General features: G+C 41.1%; 1 protein-coding gene across 1 annotated transcript in view; it reads right to left on the bottom strand.

Annotated features, from left to right (window-relative positions):
* GRID2 (glutamate ionotropic receptor delta type subunit 2) overlaps positions 1–10317 on the bottom strand; it is a 4699489-nt gene that overhangs the window by 315867 nt on the left and 4373305 nt on the right. The gene's annotated exons all lie outside the window — the stretch shown is intronic.

The raw sequence follows: 10317 nt of genomic DNA on the forward strand, positions 1-10317 counted from the left end.
GAGAGACCTGAGTGCTTGCGTTATGTGGCGGATTCTAGCCCGACAGACAGCTTACTGTGACCTTCTCCTTACTCAGTCTGGTGAGCGGGACGTCAGTGTGTCTGACTATGGAGTCACCAATGACTAGTGTGTCTGGCATTGTGTTTGGCCTTAAGGGCTGTGACTGTTTGACACTCTGACTGTGAGGTCTATGTGTTGCAGGTGTTGTGTTCTGAGGTGGTGGTTGTTTGGGTGTCTGCTTTGGTGGCCTCTGCTGTTTTGGTAGACTTGTGATCAGAGCCTCCGAGTATGTCTTTGTGTGTTTATGTGTATGATTTGAGGTTGTAATGGTACTAGGTGAGACTGGGTCTATAGTGTGTGTGGTAACCTTCTCCTCCTGACTGGTCTTGCCAGTCCTATGTTGAGAGAGCTCAGCCTCCAGTTTGGCCGTATAGTTGCATCTCTCACATGTATTTGTGTTTTGTGGGAGGAGGAGAGGGTTGTCTGTGTACATGAGGCAATTGTAACATTGCCTCAATATTCCCAGGTTCATCAGCTGAGCAGGAGAGGACACTAGCAACTGATCCCTCGACATGCTAGAAGGATAGACAAAAAACTTTAAAAAAGATTCCGGGGGATGTGGGTGACCGAGAAATGGGGGGTTGCCTTTTTGGGGTACTATCTATGACAAGAGTGCCGTATCAAGGTAATAAGTACTGTAGGAGCAGTTCTAGGTTTAACAGATAGAGAATAGTCTACTTGGAGTCAAGTAGAGATGATCTTTTTAGTTATAGGATACGCGGATTAGATCAGTAGTATAGTTCGAGGAAGGTAGTTTTAAGGGAAAATTTGAAGAGTGGACTTTAGGTAGCCGAATAGTTTAAACCTGCTTAACGCGCTGCCCTAGTGTGCAACAGTAGCAACTCCGCTAAATCGGCTAAATCGCTAAACCGTGCTTTATAGCAGGGGCTGGAAAAGACAGGAAATGACCCAAATTGGTCAACAAATCACAAGTCACTGCCCTAAACCACTCCTCTGAGGACAAATGAAGGAGTTATGGAAATGACCCCTAGTGGCCAATAAAACTACAGTTTCAAGTCAGTAACCACCTCTCCGCGGGCAGGGAAGCTGCTCAATGTTAGTCACTGCCACTGATAAACACAGAGACCCTCCTTCAGCCCAAGGAAAAATGGCCTCACAGAAACTTTCAAACAGTTCAGGAACAGCAAGCCTGTAACTGAACTTTTTTAACTCTCAGAAAAGTGGGAAAAAAGCAAGATTTTTTTTTGTTTTTGTTTTTACAGAGATAGCAGAGGTTCACAAGTAATATCAAGTTATAACAGTGCAGTAAATGACCCCACACAAGAGTGCTAGGTCAAGGACAGAAAATATGCAAGTTTTAAGAAAAAAACGATTTAAAATTAAGTGCAAACAGGAAATTCAGCAAACAGCTTTTGGTTGTGCTCTAAATACAGCTACTAATACAGAAATCAAGTTTAACAAGCCAGAAAATGCTCAAGCTAGGCAGCTATGCAGAAAAACTTAGCAAATAAACAGAGAAAAAATACTTAAAATCTCAAAAGTGGCTCGTCTGGGCATTGCAGCAGCCATGTCACTTCTCTGTAGATGTGTAAGTAAACCATGTGAAATAGACTGGAATTCAATAAAAAAGGTTATGAGGTATCTTAAAGACACAAAGGGCTTGAGTTCAAAGTTGTCTGCAATTGGTGACTTAAACCTCACATGATATGTGGACTGTGATTGGGCAGGTGACCTCAATATACACAGATCTACAAGTGGTTACTTGTTCAAATTAGGAAACAGTTGCATATCCTGGTCCAGCAAGAAACATATCTCACTGGCATTGTCTTCTACAGAGGCAGAATATATTTATGCTGCTTATGTCACCGAAGAAGCTGTTTGGTTGCAGCAGTTACTTGAAGATCTTGGAGAACCAGTGTCTCAGGCTATGGTCCTATATGAGGACAATCAGGAATGCATTAAGCTTGAAACTATTGAGAAGATCAGTGCAGGAACCAAGCATATTTAATGTCAGACACCATTACATTCATGAATTGGTTGAACAAAAAATTATTGTACTTTCATATTGTGAAACTGATAAAATGATTACTAATGCTATGACAAAGGCACTTACAGTAAACAAATTTGTAGACATTAGACCACAAATGGGATTGACTTAAGTAATAGTTCAGTGGGGGTGTTTTACATATATATATATATATATATATATATATATATATATACACACAAGTCAGCAAAATGGCATTACAACGAATGCCGTTTCAATGACACATAAACAATGAAATTCCACAACAGCAAAACCCCAGGTCATCGATTTTCTTTCCCTGGGAAAAAAATTGGTAGGCCATAAAACATAACACATGACTTAAAACATAGCAGAATGGGGAGCTTCACCCCCACACCCTCCAATGGGGGGGCTGTGCCCCTCATACCCCCCTAACTAAATATACCAGCTCCAAGATTGCACTACAGTAGAGTAAAGGGCAATGTCATGGCAACAACTACTATGTGTGCACATATTTCAGTTATGTGTAATAGTATGTTTAGCCGCAAGACTGCAGTACTTTCTGGTGGACACTTACCATTGTGCAGTGTGTTTCATGACATCAAAAAAATAAATAAACATACCTTGGTTTAGACTGCAATCAGGCTGTAAGCATCTATTTCCTATGCCAAGAAGTTTTTCTAACAACATCCCACTTAATAATAATGTGTCCACAGCACAGTGCAGTGCTTCCTGTGCATTACATCAGCTTGCAAGTGATAACACTCCTTCATTTTAATATATGGAAATCCATGTGTTTCTTTTGGGGCCATATTGTCATCTGCCTTTTGACAGTGGATGTAGTCCTGCTCTGTATACTGCAGTACCTAGGAGGGTGTATAATATTCCATGAGAGCCCCATGAACACTGAACCCACATGAAGACTTTTCAAAGGGCTTTAGGTTTGCTATCTGTCCTAGATGTGACAGTTTGCACTTGTTCTGGCATTATGACCTCACCAGAACCAGATGGATTTGTATATCAAAAGGGAGGATTGTTATTCATTCAATTGTCTCATGCATAACTCATACATAATGCCATTGCAATTGTTAAGAATTTCTGTGTAGAAAACCTTGGACGTACCACCAACTATGTACACTTTTTTTTTCGCTTGGACCATTGCACAACTTGCCCATCTTCCACCTCCAGTGATTGTCTGAACCTTTAGTTTTATCACCCTGCCAGCAGTAACATCATGTGTAATCCACTGGACACCTGCCTTTACAATGAACATTTGTTTTATGGTGGTGATGCCTCTTTCCTGGCTGGCAGTGAATATTAATAGTTGTGCATTGAAATGCACTCAACTAGCTAAGTTTTTTTTTGTAACCCAACTCTTCTCACCTCTTGCAGCCAAGCAGCAGTCTGTTGAAGTGGGACCTACAATATCCAGATGCAGGTACACAGCTATACTCAATTGACACACCTGTGGTGCGTACGTACTGCCTAGTAGACTGACATATAATGCATGTTGATCTGTGCATGAACTGATATCTTTCCACCACCACATGGCAATCATGCACTGTGACTCTACTGTCATCTCACAAACAGATTTTGTGACGTAGTATCCTCTATCCATCATCTGCTGAATTTTCTAGCAAGTAAGATTGCTAAGAGCCCAAGTCTATAGGATAACAGTCAGGGCTTCAACTTCTACATTATGGAACTTGCTTAAGAAATGCCCATGATTCTTAGAGGTGACAGATAATGATCTATTCCAATATTTTCCTAGGGAAAATACCACATAGACAGCTCATTGGGAACTACAGATACATGGTAAAATACATGTTGGAAAGGTTATATAAATGTTGGAGTTCATCACAGGTTAATGCAGGTCTACGAGATCCATAACTAGGGGAGGAAAATATCTACAATTTAGCTCTCATAAATAGAAATATAGACAGGCAAGCCTGTCTATAGCTTTATACAATATACTTATTTTAGTTGCAGTAGTATGGTATAAATGATATATTAGCTGATATGTAACATTAGTGATAAATATAGGCTTGTAACATATATATATATATATATATATATATATATATATATATATATATATATATATATATATATATATATATATATATATATATATATATATATATACTGTGGAGTGCTTATAATATTAATATTATAAAAGTAAATCCTGACATGATAACCTGGACTGATAAACAAGACACAAAGATGTGTACTGGTGAGTAAGTGAAACCATCTTATAGGCTCATAGGAGTTTACTAGGCTATGGTAGGTCATTTCAAACCTAGCTATTTCATCCCAGTGTAATACCATAGATACTCTAGTCAATATCCAGGACTGTAGTTATTAATGACTGCCCATATCCAGGAGGATTGTAGGCGCTATCCCTGGTAAGAATTTACGGTGCCCCTTCCACATTTTAAGGGCTTCTCTTGGTAGTTTGGATGCAATTCTGCAACAACGGATACAAATTTCTGAATGAAATTGAAGTACTGTTAAGATTGAAAAATAGGTAATGTAAAAGTTGCATCTGTAAACCAGGAATGTAGCAATGTAGCAGGTAAATTCTGTTGTGAGATATAAATGCATAATGCTGCACTGCAAGCACTGGAACAGGCTTACATTTAAGGAAGAGTGACCATGTCTTAGCTAGAATCATGTGAATGCTCCCACAGTATTACTGTGTAGTCATGTGAATGCTCCAGCAGTGGTACTGTGATGAGTCATGTGAATGCTCCCGCAGTAGTGCTATGTAGAGTCGCGTGAATGCTCCCGCAGTGTACTGTTAAGAGTCATGTGAATGCTCTCACAGTGTTACTGTGTAGAGTCATGTGAATGCTCCCGCAGTAGTACTGTGTAGAGTTATGTTAATCCACCAGCATTGGTACTGTGACGAGTCATGTCAATGCTCCTGCAGTTGTACTGTGACGAGTCATGTGAATGCTTCCGCAGTGGTACTGTGTAGAGTCATGTGAATACTCCTGCAATGGTACTCTGTAGAGTCATGTGAATGCTCCAGCAGTGGTACTGTGATGAGTCATGTGAATGCTCCCACAGTGGTACTCTGTAGAGTCATGTGAATGCTCCAGCAGTTGTACTGTGACGAGTCATGTGAATGCAACCGCAGTAGTGCTGTGTAGAGTCTTTGTATGGAAACTACAAGTCTGCAAGAGTCATACCTGCAGGAATAATGTATATCAGTGCAGATGTGATAACACAACTACAGCAATGAATGCACCTGCAAGCCAGAAACAGCTTAATGTGAATATGGCTTGCACATGCATGGAAGATAGAGAGAATATCACTTCTGTACATCTGCAACTTGGCTGACAATTCTGGCTAGGCAAGGAATAATACGTTCATAATAAAGCTGAACAGATGTTAAGATATATCAGGCACACGCCAAAGCTGACAACCACATATACTACTGGAGCTACGCAAACAGGAAAATGCAAAGAAAATTCAAGTAGCATAAACAATAATCCAGTATTAAATAAAAAAATATAGTTAGTCAATATGTAAGACATTGTCTGTTGACAACAAAATGCCTATTAACAGATGGCATCCAGAAGACCTATAAACTGAAATTGCAGATAATGGAAATCGAACCTTGTAATTTGTTGTTTCTGCTGGGCACTCCTATCAAATGTCACAAGCATGGCTATAGATGCAGACTTGTTGCATAGTCTCTGTCATCTACAGAAGTAAGAGGCAAGGTTGTCTACACACTACCCAAGTGTGTGATAACCCCCATTTAGTGTTAAAGGTTTTAACAGAGTTGACAATGCATGCATGGCATGCATGCAAAAGGTATAGAGAAACAAGTAGTTTTTTGGAGGGGTGACACCATTGTCTGGATACCTTTGGCTAACAGTTATAGTACAGTTCAAACAAGGGCAGTAAGATGTCCTCCCCTGTGCAGTCTAGCATAATATAGAGACACAAAGAGAGACAGCAGCAGGAGCATCCTGGCCAGACATAATAATTATGAGGATGCAAATCTGAATGCCTCATCTGTGAGCCTTCCTAGTCTAGTGCATTTAAACAATGTCTGTTGTACTTTTTTGTAGCGCAGTGTAAGGCAGCTGCTTACAGATGGCAAACGTTATTACAATTTCTTTGTGTTTATTAAGGATGTATGTCCACTTGACATGTGTCCCTTTGTAGAGTGACCTGGAAACACTGTCTTGTTAAGTCACTTGCTTTTTGTCACACAGCAGGCAAATGGAGATTGAAGGGATCAAACCCTGTACCCCTCAGTATAGGAACCATCTTGTTAGCATTCCAGAGCCAAAATCTTGAAGACTAATTGCTAGACTGAGAATAGAATAAAATGATGTTCAATGAGGCATGCATCATTAGACCTGAGCACCATAATGCATACTCAATGTTGTGTATCCTATCCATCTCACAAAACCTAAACATTGAGAATGATTTTGCCACTTAATCATCAAAGAACACACAGAGAAGCATATTGAGCATCAAAGTATGGAATATGCATTACGATATGGCTGCAGATGTACAAGTGTCTTCATCCATAGGTTCATAGGTTTATAGGTAGGTATTAGGCTATCAGCCCTAGGGCCTATATAAACCTAGCCAAAAAAGTACCCTGGCTTTCGCCACCCAAGAAAATTATTTTCCTGTGCCCCTGTCAAGCAGAGCCACAGAAGTGTTCCCCAGGGTGAATTTCATATTTCCCATCCAATCATCAAGATTTTTCTTGAAGAGTGCTAATGAGGAGCTCTGTTTGACATAGATAGGCAGTCTGTTCCAGAGTATGGGAAGTCTCTGGGACAAGAATCTATCCCTCCAGCATGTTCTGTTTATTGTGGTGACAAGGTTTAGGTCCCTACAGCATGTAGCTCAGAGGGATTGGGATTTCTTTAGGTGGAGCATGTCCAACAGCTTTGGGTTTGACATAGCTTTGTATCTTAGGCAGAGATTGGCTCTGAGTATGCGATATGCTACGGAGTAAAGTTGGAGTTTTTTGAGACGGTCTGCGTAGGGCATCTGTTTGAGGTCAGTAATCCTCTTTGTGAGGTATTTCTGTGGCCTCTCCAGTTGATGTAGATGTCTTGTGAGGTACATACCAAAAGGGAGCTGTACTCTATAATGGGACTAATGAGTGACGAGTAGTGGGGAACAATGACTTTTTTCCTGGATGAGAAACCTTTTGTGATGAGGTGTGCCACATCGAAGGATTTCCTGACTAATGTCACAATGTGATTATCAAATGAGAGACTACTGTCCATCTGTGTCCCAAGGTCTCTTATCACACTTTCGGTGTTAAGTAGACTACCACCTATGTGGTAGTTCATGAGTACAGAGTTTTTACCAAAGGAGATGACAATGCACTTTTTGGCATTGAGCTTCAGGCCATGGCTTTGACACCAGGCATCTGTCTCAGTGAGGCCCTTTTCTAGGATGTCAGCATTGTTAGGAGTTTCAGTTATGGCTCCCAGTTTGCAGTCATCTGCAAACTTCGTTAGCCAAAGACCTTCTGTGTTAGCATGTACTTCAGAGAAATAGATACCAAACAGGAGAGGACCCAGGATTGAACCCTGTGGTACTTAACTTGTCACTGGTCTGAAGTCGGATTTAGAGTCTGCTACTTTACAGTGTGGGTTCTGTCCATCAGCCAGTTGGCAACCCATCATGTGACAAAGGGATTTTTACCTAGTTTAGTGAGTTTATCTATAATTCCAGAGTGGGGGATGGTATCAAAAGCCTTGGCGATATCTAGATAGGCTGTGTGAACCACCTTACCCTCATCTATGGCTTTGGTGACTGCTTCAAAGAAGCTTATCAGGTTTAGGAGACATGATCTGCCTTTTACAAACCCGAACTGGGTGGGGTCCAGAGTTTGGAGATTACCAATGTCTTTGTTTATGAGTTCCATGTTGATACGTTCCATGGCCTTGCAGACCAGGCTCGTCATGCTAATGGGATGGTAGCTCCTGGAGTTCGTCGTGGCTCCCCCTTTGTGGAGTGGGATAACTGTCAAAGTGCACCATTTAGTGGGCACAAAGCCTGAGGTGAGGCTATGATTGAACATGGTACTTAGGTGGGGTTCCATTTCATTCTGTAGTTCATGTAGAATGCAGCCTGGATATTGTCAGGTCCCATGGATGCTGTGTTCTTGGCTTTGGAGAGTGGGTTTGTTACCTGTGCAGCCATGATTGCAGGAACTTTGCCTTCTTCCAGTATAGAGATGGGCCCTCTAGGGGATTATCCACATGGATAACCTACATATCTGTTGGCAAACCCCTTAATATATGGACACCCCTATACATTGTAACAGACTCTTCCATGTAATCTGTCTTGGCCACAGTAACAGAGCCACAATGACTTCATGGTATTCCCTAGCTGGAGGGCTATCCTGACTATAACCACACATGTATGCAATGTGTTGCGTTGTGTAAGTATCAGCATTGACACCATGATCAGCAATCGTCCCACCACTGTGTGTAAAATTACCATTAGTGTCCCAAACAGAGGGTACATGGTACAGCATTCATGGTATGAGTTTGTCTAACAGACTTACACCACAGATGTGTACTTTCCAAACTTTTTATTTACAGTAGACAAAATATGTAGAAAACAATAGATTTAGGTAATATACAGATAACAGTATTGCACAGTCAGTTCATCTGTTAACTAGTAATTGCTCCATGAAAGGCTGAAACAAACCACCAATGGTATTTATAGCTGAATATTGCATAGTGTTAAGAAATAGAACAACATTAACATGTTGATTTGTACAGTAATATATCAAATAAAATACAGTAGAAAAACAGAACAAAACCAGGCAATTTATCAGGGAATGCGTTAGTAATAAGACATTTAAAAGGAAGAATGCTGCACTATATCAAGATTTGGGGTCTGGGATTATAGTAGAGCAAAATGATATATATTGCTACTTTTAACTAGCTTGGGTATGGGCAGCAGTGTGTTCTCAGTGAGCCTGGGAGTAATGTGCATGCATACCTCGAATGCTGAAGGCATGTATCTGTGTCTGAATAATAATCTAATGGCCATAGCACCCTGACCATGCATTATAAGCAGTGATGCAGACACTGTTAACCATTAACCTGCAGTGCCAGCAGCCTTAATAGTCAACAACTGGGCCTTGTGAAAGAATACTGCATACATGTCCATTACAACATCAATGTGACTGTTGCCCAACTGGTCTGCTACCAATAGATGCTGGCGGTGCCGATTTTCCCACACCATTTCTGGATAAGACTATGATGCTAAAGACATGTATGAAGCCTGTCACATGTGCCATGAAATATATAGCCACAAAGAAGAAGCTCAGATGTCAGGGTGTGTGTCAGTGCATGAATATTGCTATATACTATTTAAGAACTTGTTCTATGGCCAAAAATAACTAGTTCATATCCCTCTCAAATAATGGCATTTTTTGATGAATACCCACCTGGCAGAGAAACAATGACTTGAGATCTATGAGTGATATTCTTTGACATAGTCCCCCGGATTTACTAATCTTCCATGCAGGACTGTTCTAGTCCTGCACGGAAGCAACCTCTTAGGAGCAGGATGGCAGTGCACCATGCATAGTAATGAAGGCGCACTGCCCAAGCTCCCAGGCTTACACGGAGCATGTACGAGTGCAGAGGGCATGTCTGAGAGCAGAGCGTCTCAGAATAAACACACCCCTGCAATGCTGAACAGCAGAAAGTGGAAATAAATGAGCGAGACCGCTCATAGCTGTCCACATATCCCCACCAACAGTCCCCCATGTGTACAATAGCAACAGGACATAAAAATCAAAAGAAGAAACCCCTGTATTGTCTTCTAAAACTCTGAGTACAGCTAACCGTAGGTGCGTGGGTGTGCCCATTACTCAGCTACAGTTAAAGCAGCCCAAAAGGCTGAAGAGGATAACAAGGACGATATATGCAAATAAAGCATCTCAGCAATAGTGTGGTGGGCAGAGCGTTCACCTAACAAGCAGAGCAGGCAGTCCCAATTTGAGTCCCAGTGCAGCACAGTCTATTTTACATGGCAAAGCATGGTATAAGCAATATTTGTATTGCAAAACACGCTAAATACCATACATTTATGAACTGGAGTACTGCAGGAAATGCACATGTGAAGAGACAGTAGTATAATGAAGAAGGCAGCAGTAAGCAGGTGTAAGCACAGATAAGCAGTAGTGAGCATATGTAAGCACCAGTAAGCGTGTGCAAGTGCGTTTGCACGGGGGTAAGCACTGCCGACACAGATTAAGCAAAGGAGAAGCTAAATGG

The sequence above is a fragment of the Protopterus annectens genome, chromosome 2.part0 (assembly GCF_019279795.1).
Source record: "Protopterus annectens isolate FY-2018-M chromosome 2.part0, PAN1.0, whole genome shotgun sequence".
NCBI lineage: Eukaryota > Metazoa > Chordata > Ceratodontiformes > Protopteridae > Protopterus > Protopterus annectens.